Source organism: Loxodonta africana, chromosome 8 (assembly GCF_030014295.1).
Source record: "Loxodonta africana isolate mLoxAfr1 chromosome 8, mLoxAfr1.hap2, whole genome shotgun sequence".
Taxonomy (NCBI): domain Eukaryota; kingdom Metazoa; phylum Chordata; class Mammalia; order Proboscidea; family Elephantidae; genus Loxodonta; species Loxodonta africana.
In genome coordinates this window covers 69250779-69276746 of record NC_087349.1, presented here as the reverse complement: position 1 = coordinate 69276746, position 25968 = coordinate 69250779, and positions in this window count along the sequence as shown.

The window sequence follows — 25968 nt, the reverse complement described above, 5'->3', positions numbered from 1 at the left end:
CTAGATCTCTTCCCATTGAAATCCAGCTGCTGATACTACTAGGATAGTTTGGTTTCATTATGTCAATCACGATCAGAAGCCTAAATCCCATCTCTTCCCTCATCTTCAGGCACTACTGGATTATAAACTGAAAAACTGACATTCTATCTTTGTTAACCTTTAGAAATGCTCAAGGAGTTATTCCTTGTTTGTGAAGCCATCTAATTACTAATCTATAATCCATTTAATATGCTCTGCTTTTTGGATTGATCTATTGCCAGCTGACCTAACACTGCCCATAGCTATATTAATCCTATTATTCACATCCTATTACAGAGTATCAGTGAAACTCTTTAATGAATCCTGAAAAGCTTCCTTGCCACACACCAATATTAAGGATGATTACACTTGTATTCATTCTCTTATTCTTAACTATAAAGCTTCTGATTGTACTAATTGTATTCCGTGGGGTTCAGAGTTTTTCTTCTCCATAGCTATCTATGAGCTGACACTGGGGTTTTGTAAAAATCAGTTTATATAAATACCATTATCATACATATTATTTTGATTTTTCTCAATGGTAAATAAATTTACAAAGTAAAATGTAATATATTTAGAGATCAAATACTGTTGTAAGGTAAATAAAGTGTATGCGGTATGGTAGAATTACGTGCGCTTTATCAAAAGTAGATAAAATATTCTAGAAAAAGGTTTGAGTTCCTGATCTAGTCACAGTACCATCAATCCCCTAATAGGATGGATAAATCTGTCCTGGATGATAAGCCTACTTGTTAAGGGAAGTACATTCTCTACTGAATTAATCACCCTGTATGAAAGCAGAAAGTATCATCAGTCTGAAATACTAGATACCTTATCATCAGTTTCAGTCTGATGAGTGGCTAAAGAGAAGTAACAGAATTTTTTGAACCCTCAGTAAAATTTATTGGCAATGAGACACCTTTCATTAAAAATCATAAAATCTGAAAAAAAAATCTATAGAAAAAAACAATATTATTGTTTCGATGTTGTTGTGTTTCATGAAAGGTAGATGTAGATGGGGTTTTATGGTGATTACGGGTCTGGAGACCAGAGCCTGTGGTTGGCTGAGGAGTTCGGAGTTTGCAGAAAGTAAGCCTCTTTACAATAAGAGTTGAGCCAGCACCAAGAAGCTTTGCATCTTGAGGTACCAAGGATCTTGGGAGACATTTAAATGCAGATACACATACTTGGGTGATCTATTGGTGATCCCTATAAAGAATTTGTTGTGCAGAAGTCCCAGAATGTAAAGCCACCATTTCCCTCCAAAGTATACACTTGCACCTTCCTTTGCCAAACCATGATGACACCATGAGCTATATTTAAAAACTAACATCTTAAGCAAAACTTTACATTAGTCTCACTTCTAGCCTTTGGTCATTAGAAATACCATCACCATGTTTCCTCCTATGTGTCTGAGTGTGAGAAAAGTAGGATGCCAATAAATAGAGCACACGTCGTTAAATTTAACGGACTAGTTCCTAATATAAGCATGTCTCAAATATTGCATGAGACATAACAAAAAAATCATCCATTTTTATCTAAAAATCCAATTCAAGTTGCCATCTTATTTATTTATATTTGTTAAAATCTAGCAACTCTAGAAAAGGGACTTGCAAGTTTGAAGAAAAGAATGTAAGAAATAACGTGTACCAGTACTCTAGGTGATTCTTTCTGGTGGCTCTTCCTGTGATGGTCCCAACACTAAGAAAGATTCCTCTGAAGACCTGGCCATGAGGGTAATGATATTAAAATTATCCATCTTAGTGTTTTGCCATTTTGGTGGACACTTGCTTTTTCTCTCACTGATTTTACTTTTTAATTTTCACCTTGAAGAAGTATTATTTAACTCCTCCTTTTGGAACATGGTTTCAAAGAAAAGTATTCTGAATTAAATGGGACCTTTTTTGGTGTTGCAGGTACAATTTTCGAAACAACAAGAGACAGCTATTTTACATAGTAAAGTAAAAGCATTTAGGACTGAAATTCAAACCAACTAAAATAAATTCACAAATCAACTGTAACCTTCATAGCCCCCCCCCCCATGCATTTTAAACAGTAGGTTGCTTTTCCCTTTAGAGTGTATTGCTGCATATAATCATGAAGGAGAACAGCAAATGTATACACTGAGCCAGTTATGTGGAGAACATGCTAGGTCCACATGCCCCTACCTGCCAGCCCCACTTCTTGCCTGATGTTTGTCTTACAACTAGAACTCTAGTTTGAACAGCAATAGGAAGTTAAGGTGAAAGAAGAAAAGAAATGTTTGCATATACTCTCTTTTTACACACCATCCATAGTTATTCAAAGTGGCTGGCTCTGGAAGAAAGAAAAGTGAAGAATAATTTGGATAGAAATAGTGACTTTTATCTGAATCTTTTTACATACTCCAGGTATTTCTCAAATCCCCCTTTGATGGCATTGCCATTTATTTTTCCTTGGTTGTTTTCCCAATCCTACTTTCTGGAATTGCTTAAAACAGTAAAATTAGCTTAAGTATTGATGTCCAACTCTATGATCTCCCTTTCTCTTATTCACAGGCAGTTCTAGAAATTTTTTGCTTTCTTTACTGATTTAATCTCAAATCATTTTCAGCCCCCTATTATTATTTAGTAACCGTGGCTTTTCTATAACACATCATTGTTATAATTTTATATTATAAGCCCCATTAGTTGATTACTATTTAAAAAAAAAAAAGTTGTCCAATAGATTCCAAAAATTCTACAAAGTCCAGAGCTTCCTATGATTTCTTCACAAAATTCAAATGACTTTGGCCAAGGCTACTAAAGAAATTTAGGGACAAAAATTAAATACACACTTGGCAATGAAGCTCATGTATAATCTGAAAGGCTCTTCTGAAAACTTATTAGTTTGTATATATAGAAAATAACAAAACACAACACAAAATAAAACACACAAAAAGTGAGATGAATGCAAAGGATCAAAAGATGAGTGGGAATAATAACAAGTCATTTGCTGAAGGACGATTCACCATCTCCTTTTAGGCCAGTACCCAGAATTATCATTGCTTCTGTATTAAAAAAAAAAAAAAAAAAAGGTGCATGGTCAAAGGAGCTGACTTAGTTTCCTAGGGCTGCCGTAATAAAATTCCACAAAGAGAGTGTTTTTCAAGAAGCCCTGGTGGTGCAATGGGTAAGCGCTCAGCTGCTAATTGAAAGGTTGGCAGTTCAAACACACCTGTTGCTCTGTGGAAGAAGAAAACAACTGGTTATCTGCTCAGAAATTGATTGTCTCACAGTTCTGGAGACTAGAAGTCTGAATTCAGAGAGTCAGCAGGGCCATTACTCTGTCAGTTCTAGGGAAAGATCCTTCCTTGTCTCTCTTCTAGGTTCTGGTAGCACTAGGCATTTCTTGGTGTTCCTTGGCTTTTAGCTGCATCTTCACATGGAGTCTGTCTTATGATTCTGTCTCCTCACCTGTTCTGTTTTATAAGACACCACTCATAAGGGATTAGGACCCACTGTCCTCCAGTATGACCTCATTAACTTAACTTATAGCATCTTCAAAGAAAGAATTTATTTTCAAACAAGGTCACAGGTACAGAGGATAGGACTTCTACATATATTTTGGGAGCATAACTCAATCCATAACAGTAGTCTTCCCAAATAATATGTGGTTAGAATTCCATTGCTTTATTTTGTGTGTGTGTGTGTGTGTGTGTGTTTCTATCTGTGATTGACACAGATTTACATAAACTGATATGTTGCTAATGTGGTTAATATTATTATTAATAATTTGTTTCTATAAAACATAGATAATGAAGATACACATAATATACTGTCACTATTTAAATTAATTTTATGCTCACTTTTATATAATATAAATATTTGTGTTGGTGTTGTACAAAGGATAGAATCTGAAAATAACACAACATCCTATGTGATTGTTGCATAAATACTGAAAAATATATAACATGAAAATGTTTAAGGTGTTTTTGAAAGATTTTTAAAAATTTAGAACCACAATTTGTTTTGTTTCTATGAGCAACTGTCCACAAATTCTTATATATATAACACAAACATACATGTCTGTATATATGTGTATATCATATGTACAATATATTTATGTATGCATTGTCCATATGTGTGTATATATCATTCAATCATTCATGCATTTATGCAACAAGAATTTTTCATGTTTTTATAAACCAAAAAGTATGCTATATTTACTACACTATATGAAAACTGTCAATAGAGGTTTATGTACAGTGTTAACACTAACACAGAAGGGTGACTGATTAAATGTGCCTGGGTAAGGTTAATATGAAGCTGGTGAGTGAAGCCCTCTCAAAGAAGATAACAGTGCTAAGCAAGCAATCCTGTGAGCAATCCTTCAGAGTTTGGGATAATGATCTGCCAATAGTTTCCTTGGTTTCCCAGTGATGTACGAAGTGCTTTTGTTGTAGTGACTTAGTAAAAGCTGAGAGAATAACTGAACAGAACTATGGGTGCTTTGTGATATTCCTGGCACCTAAAGCATGGTTTCATCTAAGGCGGAAGAAAATGGTGGAGCTAATTGATGCTTTAGTCATATATATATGACTCAAATTAAGGTATAATATCCTACTAAAATAGCATTTGATTTTGGAAATAGTTACAAATGCAAAATTGTTTCAAAATAATTTGTGAATTTTTCATCATTTCTTTGGATATTTGTCAGCATTTAAGGATCATTAACTTTAAGGCCATCCAAGTCAAACCAGTTGCTCTCAATTCCAACTCCTAGTGACCCTTTAGGACAGAGTAGAACTGTTCGTTAGAGTTTCCAGAGAGCATCTGATGGATTTGAACTGCTGGCTTTTTTGGTTAGCAGCCGAGTTCTTAACCACTGCACTACCAGGGCTCCTAACATATAAGGCCATACAACTATGCATATGATATATGTTCACAAATACATATTATATATATGTGTACATATATGAGTAAGGAATGATGAAATTACAATACTTGTAATGTGGCCTGTGTCTTCTTACCTTGTAATCACATTATATTTAATACATGTCAATTATGTCAAGAAAAGAGCCTCAGATCCTTAAAGTGGTGTAAGAACTAAGAAAACTGCCTTAATGTGCCTACTGCTTTGTCATTATTTTCTATTACTGGACAGTATGAGAATAAATTTTTTTCTGACTTCAGCGTTTTATTTCACAGAAATGTCTAGTTAACAAATATGGAACTCCACTATTCTCCTCAGTCCTGCTCAGTTACACAGAACATCCAGTTCTCCTTCTCTGAAAAGTATCATTTTGTGTATTATGGACAAAGAATCACGGAGCTCTGATTGATCCAAGCCGCGATCACTAGTGAACCCCTAAAGAATTCTCTGTTGCTCAGTTCTGATATTTTCAAAATCAGCATTGTGTGAGGAAATACCCAGTAGGACTTAGAATCAACATGAATATTTTTCCATCAAGTCATGTGGACCTTCCAAAAGAGTATCTTTTTCTTTGTTGGCTAACATATATGGCCAATTAATAGGAACAAGAGCAGGAAATAATAGTGATACTTGATTTCCCCAAGTCAATAGAGTGTTCTGCACCTAAAGAGCATATAAAAATTTTCTGTTGCTTTTCTTTTCTGGATGATGTAAATTCTTAGATCCATCTTTTATATTCTTTGTTTAATATGGTAATGCTTTATTTATTGACAATCTGACTCATCTGATTAATATGCTGCAATAAGTCCAGCATATACTGATGAAGCTTCTAGGCAAAAGTAACTGATCATTCATATTTGGTCACTTTTTCTTTTTAATCTGTCAATTTTTGCATTAATTATAAGGTATTCATACTGATTTACATAAGCCAGTATCATTGGCTCTCAAAGCACCTCTTGGGGTTTCTGGCATCTTCCTCAGCCAGGAGCCAAATGAGATCAACCATTTGAAAAGGCTGAATACTTGGACAGTAGTATGTCTCTCCAAAAATCAGTCCCCCTCACAGTCCCCAGGGCTTTCACTGCATACTTACATATAGATTGCAAATGACCTTTGGTTGTCTGCCTTTGGTTATGTTGCTATTTATCTTTGTACCCTCAATCATATATTAAATATTCTGTATATTATACCACAAAATAATCACCTTTTAAGGGTGTTTAAAATGCAGCATCTTTCATCTTCTTAAAAGTTATGAAAGGCTTCATATAGAATTCAGTCACACCCTAAACCATCCTTCATTCCATTTTTTTCTACATGTTATATGCTGCAGTATCATTTTTCATATTCACATACGTTTATAAAAATAAACACTTTCAGATACATGGATGGCTGATTAGCACGAGTTGCACTAAAAAGCCTCTGAAATATATTATTATGTAACTTTTAGATTAAACGATGTTTGTAAATGTTTATGACTATCTGGTATGGGACTTGATCGATCTAACAAGCTTAAACTGCATTATGTTCCACAAAACAGTTAGAACCTTAAGGCAAAACCATCAAATAGAAATAGCAACATTAATCAAAAAATGGTCCTCCACGATAATTGGAGCTTTAATAAGAATAAGTGTATTGAAGCAAGGCATTTGGTTAACACTGTATCCTCTGCCGAATAAGCAAACCCGTCTTCACATTTGCTTTACCAGAAAGAATCTTCCTCAAAACGATGAACTCTAATCCCTTCTGGGAACTAAGTTCCACCATCAAATCAGCCTTGCTCTTCTGCTGAGTATTTCAGTTCAAAAAGTATTTATGGAGATGCTGGATGCTAAGCTGAACTCAATTTTTTTTTTCCTTAGTTGATAAAAAGATCAGACCAATAAAATTCTAACTTTTATTATTGTGAAGTAAACCAGCCTTCTTTCCTCAATTCATTATTGAACGACCAAAATTTGTTTTTGTTTTTGTTTTTTTTTGATTAGTGACTTTGAAAGGACATATGTTGAGATTGGAAAATCATGTGGGTATAATTATCAAATATGTATTGATCAAATACAAACAGGGCTTGCTTATGCTATTGTTTTACTTGCAGCAATAGATATGCACAAAAGAAATTAACCATTGTCCTGTTACTCATTACTCATTTTTTTTTTAATTCATTTTTTAGGATTTTATCCATTATAGTATTTTAAGACTATCAAGTGCTCCATGACTGAAATATGAAAGTCAGATTCTAGATTCTCTAGCCACAACTACTTAAACCATCGCTGGTTACTTTGGTTCCCAGGCTCCTTGCATTCTCTCCTGGTGTCCATTACTTTCCGATTTCTGAGCACCTTTTCCTGTGCATATTCTTAGTCTTACACCATCTTTGCAATCACCAGATGTGCTCCTACTACTCCTTGTTTCCCGTTGCAAAATTTACTTATATTTTTCAGTTAGCACAAGTCAGACACCAATCCATACACTTGGTTTTAGACCACCTTGGTTTTCTCAATGGGCATGCATATATTTTATACATGAGTGCATCTGGATATCATACTCTGGGATAAAGAACAAACTCAGGTTAATGTCCATGAAAGAGGTATAAGCAAATTTAGGAAATACCAGGTCACCATGTATTAGTCATTGTTTTTCTTTAATTAACACATAGATTGTGAAGCATAATTCTCTAATAACCTATGTAAAACCCTGTTATGTTTGAGAAGAGTCACGCTGTGAAATTTTGACCAGGATGAGTCCCTTCTGTTAAATGTAACCTTATATTATTGACACATTCATATAAATTTCAAGCTGGCTATCCCTGACTGGGAGGTAATAATGAGTGTAATATAATAAAGAGCTCTAAATTAGAACACATATTTTTTTGTGACAATAGAAATGCAAACATGATCCTACTTATTGAATATGCTAATAACTCTTCTCTATTTAGAGATATTAGCTCAAGGACTAATACATATATATATAATATATTTACATTCTTACACAATAAGTAGGCAAGATTCCTGAGGGTAGGAACAAAGTCTAACCTATATTCTGGAACTCTATTATAGTAATAGAATTTGCTATTCAATAATGACATGATAGAACTTATCTGGTACTCTATCAAGTGAGGTGAAAAGGCTGGAAGAATACCTTTAACTTTTTCAGGCATAAGGACCAACAGGTAACTTTTTACTTATTTGCGAGCCCCTAAATAGCCACTTAGAAAATGCCAGGAGTTTGATGTACCTGATATACACAGAGCTTCATTGTACTAGCCTCTCTACTTTTGTGTGTGTGTAAAATATCTATACTAAAATTTGTAACGTTAAAAAGGAAATACCATTCTTATGCAATAGAGAAATATATATGTCCTTTTCATGGTATCTCTTGGCAGAGTTTAGATTTTTTAAAGTGTGTTGGAAAAGACATTAATATTTATAGGTTAGGGCTGCTACCTAATTTACATTCTGTCAAATCTTTCCACACGAGAAAAGAATATACCAGCAACTCCCTTGGAAATATGTAGAAATAGAATGGGTTTTACCATGGATTATAGAGTATAATTAGAATACCTAGTGTCCTGGTAATTCCTAAATCAAACTCTCATTTCAGTTCTAAAGGGTCTTTAGAAAACGACTGGTAATAGAGTCCTGCATGAGGTTACTTGTTATCAGAGAAGGCAATGTGGACGGAAAGTGGCAAAGGAAAAATCCTCCCTGAAAAATAGCAAAGCAAAGAAATCTTGGGATTTCATTTTGTTGTATTGCTTTCAATAATACAATGACATGGTAAGATTTTCCAATTCAAAAACAGCAATAACAACAAAGTAAAAAATACCACTCGAGCTTGACAATCAACTGGCCGGGGCGAGGGAAGGGCCCGCTTCTCTTTGAAAGAATTCTAATTTTCTTGTACAAATAGTTACTATCTATTCTGATGCAGAATTCAATTTCAGGCACAAGGGAAATAAAACATCAGTTTTAGTAATGGATTTCAATCTGGAAGAGAAGACAAAAAATAGGTGCATGTATTAAAATATGTTAATTTTAGTGTTCGCATAATATCATAATACGTTTTTAATGTACTTTGACAAACCCGAAAGAGCCAACATTAACAGAAAATAATAAATGTGGTTAGTCTTTGCATCCAGTTGTTAGTTTACAAGCAGTAATTATTGCACTGCTTGTGATGCATTTATAAGGAAATAGCAGCAAAAGAAATTAATCTAAAGAACAGTGAGGAGTGGGCACTGTCGTCGAATTTATCAGCACTCCAGAATCTAGAAGAAATAAATGGAAACAACAAAAAATCCATTTTATATGTATTCTACTACTAGCACAAAAGAGTTCAATTGGATATGTGGAAAAGTTTCCAGAGCCCTGAGAAAACGTATTCTATTTAACCTGTCAATATCAAAACCCATCAGCTTAATGAAACTGATGTTCAAATTTCCAGATGGTTTGAATGACACTGATTCCTACATTCACAAGGAATGGTCAATGTAAAATATGATTTTTTTAACAGAGAAGGGCATAATACTGATAATTAAATAAACTTTCAGTAATGAAGCTGTCGCAGATGTGGAAGTGCTATGAATCATTCATACTTGAAGTAAAAAGTGAAACATGGTAGACTAATTTATAAACTCTCTTTTACCCATTTTGGAAGTCTTTTATCAATTTGATTTCAGTTGTAACTGCAGTTACTTTATTCTGCCCTTAAATGCTACAGAAATTGAGCAAAAGAGTAGTAAAATGATGAGCCAGCATAGATAAAACTAAGAGTACAACCCTTACTGACCAAAAATCATTTCCACAGAGATGCTTTGGGTATTATTGGGTAACGATAATTACTGAAACACTGCATTTTAAATTTATTTGTTCATTTATACACTTACTTGTTTATCAATGCCAGGCAATGTAGTTAAGTTCTATGTACTGAAAATCTATTCAATACTTCCTTGTTTAAGCAGTTTGATCATCTAAAGCGATGTTGAAATGTAGAGTTAATATTGGTTTCATAGGAAAGAGCAGAGATTTGGTCATTGTTTCTTAATAAATGTGGGTAAGATGGTTTTAAAATATAAATCTCTAATTATTGATATAGTAACATGATTCAAAGGAGCCCTGGTAGTGCAGTGGTTAAACATTCAGCTGCTAACTGAAGGTTGGTGTTCAAATCCGCCAGCCACTGTGCAGGAGAAAGATGCAGCAGTCGGCTTCTGTAAAGACTTACAAACTTGAAAACACTGTGAGGCAGTTCTATTCTGTCCTAGAGGGTCACTATGAGTTGGAATTGACTCAACAGAAAAGGATTTAGCATAATTCATCCATCATTCATTTATACTTGTTAGTGATTAGATGCTTAAATATTTTTCCATTGAATTTATTTTGCAAAGAAGGAATACGTATATCAATAGAAATATTCTAAGTATGAGTACAATTCTCTGCATGGAGGCATTTTAAATTATTTGTCAACAAAATAATGTTTTAAAAGACTCTAACAGAGAAATTTCAGCTTTCCAGAGCTATGTTCTGCAATTTGGTACAACATGGGAGAGGAAGCCTTTTTGATTGATGTTTACATCTTCACCCTTCTCCTGAAGGAAAAGGGAAGTAACCTCACTCTGCCAGTCACTGACTACATATTATGGCTTTGAGTTAGTTCCTTAATGTCCCAATTTCCTCATTTAAACTGGGGATAATCTTTCCCTCACAGGAGAAGATTAAAAGACTAATCAAAGCATCTGACCCATAGATGGTGTCTCAGTTATTTAGTGCTGCTATAACACAAATACCACAAATGAGCGGCTTTACCAAACAGAAATCTATTCTCTCAGAACCTAGGAGACTAGAAGTCTGAATTCAGGGTACCACCAGCTCCAGGAGAAGGTTTTCTTTCTCTGTCAGTTCTGGGGGAAGGTCCTTGTCATTAATCTTCCCCTGGTCTAGGAGCTTCTCAGAACAGGGACTGTGGGTCCAAAGGACAAGATCTGCCCTCTCAGCTTCTTTCTTGGAAAGAGGTCCCTTTCCTCTCTGCTCTCTTTTCTCTTTTATATCTCAATAGAAATTCACTCAAGATACAACCGATGCTATATATTGAGTCCCGCCTCATTAACATAACTGTCTCTGATCCTGCCTCATTAACATCATAGAGGCAGGATTTACAACACATAGGATAATCACATCAGATGACAAAATGGCAATAGGTTTTTGGTTTTTCATTAACATAACTGCCTCCAATCCTACCTCATTAACATCTTAAAAAAACAAAATCCATTGCCATCAAGTTGATGCCTACTCATAGTGACCCTATAGAACAGAGTAGAACTACCCCATAGAGTTTCCAAGGAGCAGCACCTGGTGTATTCAAACTGCCAATCTTTTGGTTAGCAGCTGAGCTCTTTGGTTACCAGCAGGGCTCCATTCATAGAGGTTAGGATTTACAACCCCATAGGATAAAGGTCACAAAATGGTGGGCAACCACACAATACTAGGAATCATGGCCTAGCCAAGTTGACAGACATTTTGGGGGGACACAATTGAATCCATAACAGATGGTATTCAGTAACTGCTATGGTTTGATTTCTTTATTTACTTATTTTGCCTGTTTAGTTTTTTTACACTTGATCCAATTTGGAATGCCTTGAATCTTCACATTTCCTAGAGATGAATAGCACATCTAGCTTAGATGTGGTCCTCCTTGTCATTGCTGCATGCTCTACATATAGTCAGTAAATGGACTGTGACCTAAGGCTCAAGGGGAATCCATAGGGAGAAGACGCAGTAGTAGAATTCTGATGGTTTTGAAGGCGGCATCTGAACTAGCTCCATGTATTTAATAGCTTTTCACTCCTCCCTCACCAGTTATATTTCATAGAAAAAATGTAGAGGCCATGAAAAGGAAAACTTCTTTAACTCCCTGCTATTTCCCCTTTCACATCTCTTTCCATATTTTCTTCCAATTCAGCTAACGGGGATTGGGCGGTTCCCCTCAAACTAAAGTTCAGTCTTTCCACCTGGGCTCCAACTCTCGTCCCCTCCCACATTTTCTACTTCTCTAGTTACTTTGGCCCAAGACTATTAAAACATTCTGAAACCTTTATTATCTCCCATCTCCCAAACAAAGCATTCTCTTTCATCCTACATCAGCTACTGTCCAATATTTCCAACTCAGATGCGCAGCCCAAGTTCCTAAAAAGACTACCTGAATACACAATGTCACCACGTTCTCACCTACCGTCCACTCCTCGATCTACTCCACTTCTACCTCCCCACCAGTGCACCAGAACTGTTTTAGTAGCGTTCACCAATAATCCTCATTTTTCTAAGTTAATGGGGGCTTTTCAGTCCTTATCTTTCTCATCTCTCAGCATGATAAAGGACAATTGACATTTTGTCAATTGAATCACTCCTTTCTTGTCGTCCATAAGACCAAGATCTCCTAATCTTCTTTTGCTTCTCTGGTTTTTCTCAGACTTTATACCTGGATCCTTTTTCTTTCCTTAGAATTAGTACACAGTTTCACAATTTCTTCCCATCTTCAGTCTTTTTCCCTAAATAATACCAACCACCCCACAGACTCAGATACCACTCACTTGTTTATGACTCCTTAACTTATATATCCATCTCGAATATCTATTGGTCTTCCTTGTAGGTGTATGGATATTAGCCTATCAGTGACAGCATTTCAGGATAGATCTTGAAATGTTACTTTTGGCAATGAATGCAACATCATTCCTCTTCAATTTGTTACTCCTGGCATAGTAAATCATATGATTGTCTGATTCAAAATGGCCAGTACCAGTCCATTTCAGCTCACTAATGCCTAGGATATGGATCTTTATATTCTCCATATCACTTTCAATGATTTCCAATTTTCCTAGATTCATACTTTGTAATTCCACATTCCAGTTATTAATGGATACTTGCAGCTTTCTTCTCATTTTGAGTGGTGCAGCATCATCAAATGAAGGTCCAAAAAGCTTGACTCTATCCATGTCATCAAGGTTGACTGTACTTTGAGGAGGCAGCTCTTCCCTAGTCACATTTTGAGTGCTTTCCAACCTGAGGGGCCCATCTTCCAGCTCTATATCAGACAATGTTTTGCTGCTGTTCTTAAGATTTTCACTGGCTAATTCTTTTCAGAAGCAGACCACCGGGTCCTTCTTCCTAGTCCGTGTTAGTCTGGAAGCTCTGCTTAAAACTGTCCACCATGGGTGACCCTGCTGGTGTTTGAAATACTGGTATCATAGCTTCCAGCATCACAGCAACACCCAACGCACAACAGTATGACAAACTGACAGACGAGTGGGTGACAAAATTACATAGTCAACCACTTTGTGTTGTGAGGCATTTCTGTCCCGTCTATCTTGGTCTTGGCAGAATGACCCTGCCTTTCAGTTGGCTCTTTCTCAATGCGTGATTTATAGTGTTCCTTAACTTTCTACACAATCATAGATGTCACTATATGTAACACTGTATCACAATCATAAGTAACCTGGGATCCATTCCTCTGTGCTCAAAGCTGAAGGCAGGCCTGATCACTGTCATGTTGAGTCCTGTCTCCTGGGCCTTCAACATTAGCCAGAGCCCTGCATTCTTAGTTATTCAAACATTTGGCTCTTCTGGAGCTCCAAAAGTAAATCTTCTTTGTAGCAGGCGGCCCTTGAAATGATCATTAACTAGACAGTATTAAGATTTCCCCTAGTCTAGAATACAGCTGCTTAGTCATGGAAGTGAAAGAACACACAGAACTGGAAAAGGTCCAATTCCCATCTACTACATCCTCTAAAACTACCAAAGTAGCCTGGAAAAAGCTGAGCTGATCTCGTCTGCTTGACATGCATTTTAAGACTGTTCTTTTTTTTTTTTTCTACCTAAGCTAGCTGCACAAGACTTCTAATGAAGAGACATGAGGATATCAAACTTTCTCAGAAAGCACCCGAAGCTTTTAAAATGAAGTCATGTTTTTAAAGTGCAACTTAATTCTAAGTTAGCTTATGCTTTTTATCCCTAGAGTAGGATAAGTAAGTGTGCAATTGATTTTAATTTAATATTCATGGTATATTACAGCTGCCAGGGAATATAAGATTATTTTAAAGAAAGAAAGCACAGCCTGGACCTAACTTTAGCCTTAGAATTATTGCCCGAGTTCCAAGGACACTCTTGAATACTAAAGAGGGTGTATATCAGAAATAACTGTATAAAGACATTTTTTAAAAGAAATGCCTACATCAATATTCGAAAGCAGCTATATGCTATGGAGACCTCAAGCAAAGCCTTTTTTCTATGACATGATCTACTTGGTATAAAAATAATGCTGCAGTAGCTCCTTATACAAATTTCTGTCCAGGTCTTCCCTTGGTTGACTCCTCCTCACTATTGAGTTCCCAGTTCAAATGTCATTTCAACATTTTATTGCTCAATTTTATTTATTTGTTTATTATTTTTTCTCTCCCTCTTCATAGGGCCACAATCAAATATAAGCTCTCTGAGAGCTGGGACATGGTATATGTTTTCCCCACTATGGCAATGCCAGGCATTCCACAGAGCACTGTATGACACAGAACCACTTCACTTTTCCTAAAACTCAGTGTACTTATCTAGAAAGTGAGTCTAAAACATACTATACAAGATTGTGGAGAAGAAAAATGGAAATAAAATGTGTGACAGCACATTGTACATAGAAAAATTTTAAATGTGTAAGTTGAAAGAGCAAATGCACATTGACCCCATAGTTACATATAAAATGAAACTTGAACAGTCTTCACTTCCACTAAGTGGCATCCAGAACCAGCATGAAACTGACTAGTTAATACCTCTGAATTCTTGGCTCACAAGGTAAAACGTAAGGGCTATATTGTGAATTACATATTTCATTTTTTACTTCCCACATAAACTCTGTCCAGTGTCTCAAGTTCTCCTCTATTCATCCACTAATTCAGATGATGTTCTTAAACAAATAATGAATTGGTATTGCATCTGGCTTGGGGAACACTGTTAGCTCACTTTACAGAAAGTTTAGCACTAAATAACATTGCTTTTGAAATCAGATCTAAAAGTATTAGTACTCTGATGCCAATTCTATTTCATTTTACTTTTTAACATAAGAATTCATAAAGGAAACAAGAGAACATAAGACAGAACTTTCCCTTTGATCTTAATTGACAGAAACTTCTTTTGTCCCAATAGTAAAAAAGCCAGTCTTTTTTTTTTTTTATTGTTATTTCTTTTCAGTCTTTCAAAAGCAAGGAAGAAGAACATACGAAACACAAAAGAATAAGTTTATGATGGCATATTTTGCCCCATAAATAAGTTTTAGTCCAAAGATCTCAAGCATGTTTTGCAAATGCTTTCTTGCTCCATAGGACTTTAGAGGTTGATTAAGCAGCTTAGCTGGATAAACAAATTACAGTTGAGGAGGAGTTTGTCAGGTATATCAAGGATGATTTCTTGGCAGTCTCTCTGTTCAGGACATACTCAAAGTGGCTCACATGTCATCTGCCCTGAAAGCCTTATCTGACCTTTGTAAATAGGATTAAGCACTTTTTTTCTCTCTTCCTAAGTTCCTATGAACACAAAGTCCCCCACCTTGTTAAGGACAAGCTCTTCCCCATACTAGGTCTTCCCTAGTCGTGCTTTTTCCCTCCCACTGGAATGTTATCATGTACCACTTTCTTAAGCCCACCAGCAAATTCCATTTTTACCTGGCCAGCTTCTATGGGTAGCTTCTATATACTTCTCAATTCTCAACTTAACTGCCATCTTCTTCAAGTTCCACGTTCCCTTTCTCATCAGTTATATATTTGTGTGTTTACTTGTTTAAAGCTGTTTCTCGACTGAGATATAAACTCCTGTAGAGCAAGTGTATTATCTGTTTTGCTTACAGATTTATACTCAGCACCTAGCACAGTGCCTGACATCAGTAGTCCCCATGGTTTTGCTCTTGTTTCTTTTTTTACCAAGATGCTGAGCCAGCACTATCAAGACTACTGGATCCCTCTCTAATGATCAAAATCAGAAAAACAAATGAGAGAAAACACCAAAGAAAATTTCTGAGAAACCCATGGATCAATAGGATAATTTTATGCTATTATGGTTTTAAGAAGCCACTGTGATTAAGTGCCTGGCTGCTAACAGAAAGGTTAGTGATTCAAACCCACAAATGACTCCGCAGGAGAAAAGAACTAAAAATCTGCTCTCATGAAGACTACACACTTTGAAACCCTGTGAGCCAATTCTACCCTGTCCTATAAGGTCGCTCTAAGTCAGAATCCCACTTGACAGCAATGGGTTATTCTCGTCTTTTGTTGTCGTTGTTTTATGGCTTTAGTTTGGGGCAGGAGGCAGACAGGACAGTGGCAGAAGTTTAACACTGTTAGAGCTCTGGTTTTACATATCCCTGCAATTTCTTTGGATCAAACAATTTGTTGCCTAACATGCACAGACTCAGGTCTTTTGCCCTGTATTTTCACAAGTAAATCAAGACAGCGCAAAATTCCTTTGCGTTTTAGGAGAAGGGAAAAAATAAAAATAAAAAGGTATATTTGCTGGAAGCAAAGGATGACAGGCAACCAATACTAACTGAGCATATTTTCTGTGCCAAGTTACAAAATGTGATATTTTATTATCTTGTTCAATACCTCATCTTGTTCTTTCCCAGGAGAGAAAAACAGGAGAATTACTGTCTTAGAGGTTAGGAAAGTAAGGCTCAGAAAATAAATCACTTACCATATTTTTACACAAATAACGGGCACCTTCTACTAGTTGCTCTAAAAAAATTAGCATAACATGCTTACAAAAATACTTTGTGGGGGGAGGATGTGGTTGACAAACAAACATAAAAAGCATGCATTATTTACATAAACTATGGTATTATGAGTTGGAATCAACTCGACGGCAGTGGGTTTGGTTTGGGGTTTTTTTATGGTATTCATATCACTGTGCTATAAGAACATAGAATATAAACCTATTTATATCTAATTCCAAGGTATATGCCTTTTCTACTACACTAAAATTTAGTTAAGATATCTATAAGTCATAAAAAAAATAGCACAAAGCAAAACCAAAGATTAGGTGGTGTTCTAAAAGTTAAGTATTGTACGCAGATATCATCCCATAAGCAAAAGCTTTGTCTCAGTCTGGTTTTATATTTGGCACTGGTAATGGAAATTCCATCATCAACAGACATCACTGGCCAGATCATCAAAGGCATAAAATACAGGTGATAGAACCAGTTATTCTTATAAATTAGACCTAAACATCCACCTAGGTTTGAATTACATTGAGAAGGTAATTATTTCTCTATATGTGGGAAACTAACATATTTTAATCGCCTTTTGTTTTTGAATAGGATTCTAGCTGTTTGTTCTACTGTTTTTTAATAGCACTTAGCAAAAGCTAGGTACCACCCAAAACATAGTTGGGCACTGTTCCTATCCATTTGACTTACGATTTTAAAAGAAACACAAATAAAATATGCTCAAAATTTAAGAAGAAAAAAACAAGGTTTTCCAAAATATAAAACTTATTAGTTCACCAGGGTTAACATATACTTCCACCATTTGTCTGTCAGTTTGTCATACTGTGGTGGCTTGCGTGCTTCTGTGATGCTGGAAGCTATGCCACCAGTATTGCAAATACCAGCAGGGTCATCATTGGTGGGGAGGTTTCAGGGAAGCTTCCAGACTAAGAGAGCTTAGGAAGAAGTAGACCTGGCAGTCTATTTCTGAAGGAATTGGCCAGTGAAATCCTTATGAATAGCAGCAGAACATTGATATAGTGCTGAAAGATAAATCCCTCAGTTTGAAAGACACTTAAAATGTGACTGGGGAAGAGCTGCTTCCTCAAAGTGAGTCAGCCTTGATAATATGGATAGAGTAAATCTTTCCAGATTTTCATTTGCTGTTGTGGCATGACTCAAAACGAGAAGCAGCTGCAAACATCCATTAATAATCAGAATGTGAAATGTACAAAGTATGAATCTAGGAAAATTAGAAGTAGTCAAAAATGAAATGAAACACATAAAGATCAATGTCCTAGGCATTAGTGAGCTGAAACGAATTGGTATTGGCCATTTTGAATTGGATAACCTTATGGTCTACTATGCAGGGAATAACAAATTAAAAAGAAATAGTGTCACATTCATTGTTAGAAAAAACATTTCAAGATCTATCTTGAAGCACAAAGCTCATCAATGATAGGATAATATCCATACGCCTACAAGGAAAACCAGTTAATATAACTATTATTCAAATTCACACACTAAGCACTAAGGCCAAATATAAAGAACCTGAAAATTTTTACCAACTTCCACAGTCTGAAACTCATCAAACACGTAATCAAGATGCTTGATAATTACTGGTTATTGGAATGTAAAAGCTGGAAATAAAGAAGAGAGATCAGTAGTTGGAAAATATGGCCTTGGTGATAGAAACGACACCTGAGATCACATGATAGAATTTTGTGATCTTCTTCATTGCAAATACCTTTTTTCAACAACATAAATAGCAACTATACACATGGACTTCACCGAATGGAATACACAGGAATCAAATAGACTATATCTGTAGAAAGAGATAATGGAAAAGCTCAATATTATCAGTCAGAACAAAGGCAAAGGCTGACTGTGGAACAGGCCATCAATTGCTCATATGCAAGTTCAAGCTGAAGCTGAAGAAAACTAGAGCAAGTCCACTAAAGACAAAATATAGGGTTGAGTATATCCCACTTAAATTTAGAAACCGTCTCAAGAATTGAACACAAATGAGTGAAAACCAGATGAGTTGTGAGTGACATCAAGGACATCATAATGAAGAAAGAAAAAAAGGTCGTTAAAAAGATATGACAGAAAGAAAAGACCAAAGTCTCTGAAATTTGCTTTTGAACATAGAGTAGGTAAAGTGAAAGGAAATGAAGTAAAAGAGCTGAAAGGAAGACTTCAAATGAGAGTTCCAGAAGACAAAGTATGGGATTACAGTGAAATTTGCAAAGATCTAGAGTTAGAAAATAAAAATGGAAGAACACCCTCAGCATTTCTCAAACTGAATGAACAGAGGAAAAAATTCAAGCCTCGAGCTACGTTATTGGAGGATTCTACAGGGAAAATATTAATCAACACAGGAAGCATCAAAAGAAAATGGAAAGAATATACAGTCACAGTGCCAAAAAAGAATTGGTCAATGTTCAGCCATTTCAGGAGGTAGCATATGATCAAGAGCCAATGGTACTGAAGGAAGAAGTCCGAGTTGCACCAAGGGCACTAACAAAAAACAAAGCTCCAGGAACTGATAGAATACCAATTGAAATGTTTCAACAAACGGATGCAGCGCTGGAAGTGCTCACTCATCTATGCAAAAAATTTGAAAGACAACTACCTGGTCAACTGACTGGAAGAGATCCATATTTGTGCCCATTTCAAAGAAAGATGATCCAACAAAACGCAGAAATGATCGAACAATATCATTAATATCACACACAAGTAAAATTTTGCTGAAGATAATTAAAAAGCAGTTGTAGCAGTACAACAGGGAACTCTGAGAGGTTCAAGCTGGATTCAGAAAAGGACTTGGAGTAAGGGGTATCATTGCTGATGTCAAATGAATCTTGGCTAAAAGCAGAGAGTATCAGAAAGATATTTACCTATGTTTTGTTGCTATGCAAAGGCATTTGACTGCATGGATCATAACAAATTACAGATGACATTGCAAAGAATAGGAATTCCAGAACTCTTAACTGTGCTCATGAGGAACTTGTACATACACCAAGAGGTAATCTTTTGAACAGAACAAAGGGATAATGAGTGGTTTAAAGTTAGGAAAGGTGTGCATCAGGGTTGTATCCTTTCACCATACTTTTTCAGTCTGTATGCTGAGCAAATAATCTGAGAAGCTAGAATATATGAAGATGAATGCAGCATCAGAATTGGAGGAAGACTGATTAACAACCTGCATTATGCAGATAACACAAAATTGCTTTTTGGAAGTGAAGAGGACTTGAAGCACTTACTGCTTGAAGATCAAAGACTACAGCCTTCAATATGGATTGCACCTTAAAATAAAGAAAACAAAAACCCTCACAAATGGACCAATAAACAACATCATGACAAACAAGAAAAAATTGAAGTTGTCAAGAATTTCATTTTACTTGAGTCCACAATCAATGTCCATGAAAGCAGCAATCAAGAAATCAAGCAAACTGGTTCATGAAAAAAAAAAAAGAAAGAAATTAAACGATGTGTTGCATTGGGCAAATCTGCTGCAAAAGACTTCTTTAAAGTGTTAAAAAGCAAAGATGTCACTTTGAAGACTAAGGTGCACTTGTGACCTAAGCCTTCTCAATTACCATATGCATGCCAAAGCTGGATAGTAAATAAAGAAGACTGAAGAAGAATTTCGAATTATGATTTTGGCAAAGAATATACCATGGGCTGCCAGAAGAACGAGCAAATCTGTCTTGAAAGAGGTATAGCCAGAATGCTCCTTAGAAGTGAGGATGGCGAGACTTTATCTTAAGGACTTTTGATATGTTATCAGAAGAGACTAGTCCCTGGATAAGAACATCCTGCTTGGTACAGTAGTCGTTGTTTAGTGCCCTTGAGTCATTTCTGATCATAGCCACCCTAGGCACAATAGAACAAAACACTGCCCGGACCTGTGCTAGCCTCACAATCTTTATGCTTGAGCCCTGGTGAGGTAGAGAGTTAGTGAAAAAGTGGAAGACCCTCAAGGAGATGGATTGACACAGTGGCTGCAACAATGGGCTCAAACATAGCAATTATTCTCAGGATGGACTGGGCAGTGTTTCATTTTGTTGCACAGATGGACGCTATGAGTTGGAACCAATTTGAGGGCACCTAACAACAACAGTAGGGGACAACATTTCCAAAGCAGGGATTCTTTGAAAAACATTTATAATAGTGAGCATGCTGATTTAATATTATAACAACTTCACACACCCATTTGCTAGAAATTCTGATGCCTTCTTATTCCCTTTATAACTTCCCCTTCTTCAGTCTTCCATTCTCCCAGAAAATCACTGTTAGCATAATCTGTTTCAACCAATAAACCCGTGGTGATTTGACCTGGTCACTAGCAAATGAGCAATTGTCCATGTTCTGGTCCTGTCAATTCAGATGTCTAGAGTTGACTAACAAATTCAGTTTTTATTTAAGACTAAAAACAAAAGAGTGAAGTTGGTGTTCTTCATTGCAGCATTTTACGGTATTTATCCACTTAGTCATTTTTAGAAGAAAAATTCAGTTGTGATTGTTAAAGCTAGCATTCAGTTGAATTCACTGCCACCATTTTAAGTGATGATAAGTCACTGGATCCTAATTCAAAATCTCCAATTAATTTTAATAACAATTCAGAATATATATTTAATACCAGCATCGAGGATGATAGGGTGTATCCTCATTTCACAGAATTTTCTTCTGCTATCTTTTTTTTTTCATCCAAGGAGTCATTTCCCCCAGAGAGAACCACCTAGATAGACTGAAACAATTGCTGTGAAGGGTTGCTTTGCATCAACTTCATTTTTAACTACTAATCGGAGAAACCTAATTAGATGTGTTATTTTCTTATTCTTCCTTTTTTGAAAGTAAAGGTCTAAAAAGAATTCTCCCTCACTTTTTCCAATTATTAAGTCTGGTTTTAGTGCAGATAAAAAAAAATGGGTGTTGATTTCCCCAACATTTTGAACTAAAATTTTTAGGTGAAAAAAAATTATTATAAACTTATTTGTAATAAAATTATGTTAACTCTACTTGACAAGATTGCTTTAGAACTAAAGCTTTGAAACCTGTCACAGGTCTTAAAAATAAAATTGCTTGAGTAGCTGAAGAGAACTGTATTAAAATGCAAATTTCCAGCTGTTAATATTTCTTCAAAAACCAATAATCCCTTAAGGCCACCAATATGTCATAATTCTTAATGGAAAAATATCCCTTAGGCAGAATGGCCTTTCTAAGTTGACTTTTGATTAAACTTAAAATATTATATGGCAAAAAGTTTAAAATAAAAAAGAACATAAATATAAGACTCAACTAAAATGTTAATCAGTATGCAACCAGTTGCAAGGGAGGGAGAGGTCCATCTTATATCATTAATTTGTGAGTAATCCACCCTGCTTGAAAATTATTAAACTAATAATTGGCAATATAAAGTACATAACTCTTCCAACACAGCCCAATAATTACATATTTGTGTTTGTCTTTGTGTATGAAAGAGTTTCATTTTGAAACCAATAAGGAGAGTTTTTTAGCAATGTGTAGTTATTGGGGAAAAAAAACAACAAGAACTAGATATAAGCATTAACTTGTTATACTTTTTAATAGGATTTATAAAGGTAACAGAATGCTGGAAATGGAATTTTATGAAGAGTTTTGTTAGGTATTACTGTAAAGAAATATGGGATTTTCAAGAAATTATGCCCAAGTCTTCTTTCCTAATAATTTAATGACAATTTTCAAACATACAGAATAGATGGAAGAATTGTGTAGTGCACATCCAACTACACAGCTAGATTCTACAAAAAAAGTGACTTTATGCTTGCTTTTATGTTGCCTTGTGTAAGAAGCATCTGTACATTCTAAGAGTGATTCTTCTTCCAGACTGGTTGGTCCTGAAGTGATAAAAACCAAAACCAAAAAAAAAAAACCCAAACCCGTTGCCTTTGAGCCGATTCCCACTCATGGAGACCTTGTAGGTATAGCCAACTCACCAGCTAATTAACTAAGTGGTTAAATGTTAAAAGACTGTCCTTGATATAAAATTTTCTAAAGTTCATATTTTGAGTAGTTACATTAGAACACTATCCACCTAGGGTTAAGGTAATTTGGTTAAATATGAAGTCCAAACCTTTCCGTGAATCTATTAAAAATAAACACCCAGAAAATATAAAGCTACAGGTGGAGCCCACTCTTTAAACATTATTTGATTGTCTCTCATTCTAAACCAGATCAAGGATTTTATTTCTTTATTTTATATATTTGTTTGTGAAATTAAGTGGATGTCACCTTGAAGACTCCTGACCCAAGTCACAGTGTTTTCAGTTTGCCTTATATGCATGAAAAGCTGGACAATGAATATGGAAGACCAAAGAATTGAGGCCTTTGAATTGTGGTTTTGGCAAAGAATATTGAATATACCATGGACTGCCAAAAGAACAAATAAATCTGTCTTAGAAGTACAACCAGAATGCTCTTAGAAGTAAGGATGGTGAGACTACATCTCATATACTTTGGACATGTGATCAGGAGGGATCAGTTCCTGGGTAAGGACATCATGCTTGGTAAAGTAGAGGGTCAACAAAAAAGAGGAAGACCCTCAACGAGATGGATTGATGCAGTGTGGCTGCAACAATGGGTTCAAGTATAGCAGCAATTGTGAAGATGGCACATACCCAGCAGTGTTTCACTCTGTTGTACATAGAGCAGCTATGAGTTGGAACCCATTTGATGGCACCAGGAACAATAACAAAAACAATTCGCTGATGTTCATTCCAACATGGGTAAATCATTTTTAAATGTATCCAGCCTTCCAAAGCGCTTTCTGTCATATCAAAACAAAAAACAAACTTGTTGCCATTGATTCAGACTTATAGCAACCTTATAGACAAGAGTAGAACTGCCCCATAGGGTTTCCAAGGAGCGACTGGTGGATTCAACTGCCAACCTTCTGGTTAACAGCTGAGCTCTTAACCACTACACCACCAGGGCTCCAAAACAAACACCAAGGTAATTAACTAAAGAACTGTATTTGAGCTATCTTCCCTATTCACCACACCATCCACACCACCTCCCCAGCTACCTTTCCCAAGCTGCTGTTAAGTCTGCTGCAAGGTATTAAACACACTAATGGCTGATGGCAACCAAGAAAACAAGTTATCATTTTTAAGAATGTATACTTGTGTGTGGGGCCTGGTGGTGCAGTGGTTAAGCAACAGTCTGCTAACCAAAAGGTCAGCGGTTCCAACCCACCAGTAGCTCCATGGGAGAAAGATGTGGCAGTCGGCTTCTATGAAGATTTACAGCCTCGGAAACCCTATGAAGAGTAGAAAGCTCTACTCTCTCACATAGGGCCTCTATGAGTCAGAATAGACTCAATGGCAGTAGGTTTGGTTTTTGATAGCTTTGACCAAGATTACCTGGGAAAAATAAGCAGCAAATAAAATAATTTACTTTGAAACAATTCCCAATTCCCAAGATGAAAACTTGTGAATAACAGCTGTGCTTTCTTGCTACTTCCCAACATAAAAATGCTACTGATTTTTTAATGAAACAAAATAAAATAAATGCATGTGTAAAAATCAGATCATAAAAAGCACTATCTAGATAAATATATTCTAATTAATAAAGCTGTCTGATCTTTTCTCAGCTCCTCATACCACTATAGATAGTACCATGATGTTGGGAGAATTATAACAGCTGTCCAAAAATTCTACATCTCTGACCTTGAATTCCTATCAAAACTTTCAGCAAATTTGATAGAGAAGTTCTGACAGTTAATTTATTCCCAATCAATGTCTACTAAATATATTGCTGAAACATTTTTCCTATTTCTCATTCATTTCAAGAATTAAAAAAAAAAAAAAAAAAAAGCCCTGGAACAATATTTCTAAAAGCTACAGTTTGCTTTTCATAGGTTTGGAGTGCATCTTTCATTTTATAGGCTGGCCACCAGATCCCCAGTTTATTACACAGCTAGTTGCTGTCTACAAAAGACGCATTTTAAATATAAAGACAAAGATAGGTTGAAAGTAAAATGATGAAAAAAATTATACCATACGAATAGTTACCATAAGAAATCTAGTGTGTCTAAATTATCATCAAAGTAGAAATCAAGACAAAGAATGTTACATAAGATTAAGAGGGACATTGCATAATGTTAAAATGAACAGTTCATGAAGACGGTATAAGCATCCTGCACATGTAGCATTTAATAACAAAACATCAAAATTGATGAAGCAAAAACTGATATAACATATTATCATATAATTACAAACAATAAAAAAATCTTTTCAATGCAAATGAAACATTTACCAAAGTAGACCATATTTGTTCTATAATATAAGACTCAAAATTTTTCAAAAGATAGATACCTTACCAGATATATTCTCTGACAACAAAGCAATTATACTGGAAATCAATAAAAATTACATATCCAAGAAAATCCCAAAATGTTTTCAAATTTAAAAAAATACTAAAACACATGGGCAGATACCCTCTCTTTCAATCTGGATAGACTTGTGGCTGTTTTGACCAGTAGAATGTGGCTGAAGTGATACTGTTACTTCTGAGAATAGATCAAAATAAGTCATGCAACTTCTGCCTTAATCACTGAAATGCACCCTCTAGAAGAACTGAGCCACCATGTAAAAGTCCAACTACTTTGTAAATGCCATACTATAAGAAAGCCAAAGCCACATGGAGAGGTCACAGGTAGGCACTCCAGTAACAGTCCCAACTGGGTCCATTTTATGAAACATCCCATACCTGGTACCAAGCCTCCAGATGATTCTAGATTCCAGTTGTCCAAGTCACCCGCAGATATTTTATTCTTCCCAGCCAAGGCCCCAAATATGGAAAGGAACAAGTCATCACAACTACTACTGTTGTTGTTAGGTGCCCTCAAGTCAATTCTGACTCATAGCAACCCTATGTAAAAAGCAGAATAAATGTTGCCTGGTCTTGCACCGTCTTCACAGTCCTTATGTTTGAGACCATTGGTGCAGTCACTGTGTCAATTCATCCCGTTGAAGGTCTTTCTCTTTTTTGCTGACTGTTTACTTTACCAAGCATGGTGTCCTTCTCTAGGGATGGTCTGTCCTGATAACATGTCCAAACTTCACTATACGAAGCCTCGCCATCGTCGCTTCTAAGGAACATTCTGGCTGTACTTCTTCCAAGACAGATTTGTTCTTTCTTCTAGAAGTCTGTGGTACATACAATAGTCTTTGTCAACACCATAATTCAAAGGCATCAGTTCTTCTTCAGTCTTCTTTATTCAATGTCCAGCTTTAGCATGCATACAAGGCAATTGAAAATACCATGGCTCGAGTCAGGCTTAGG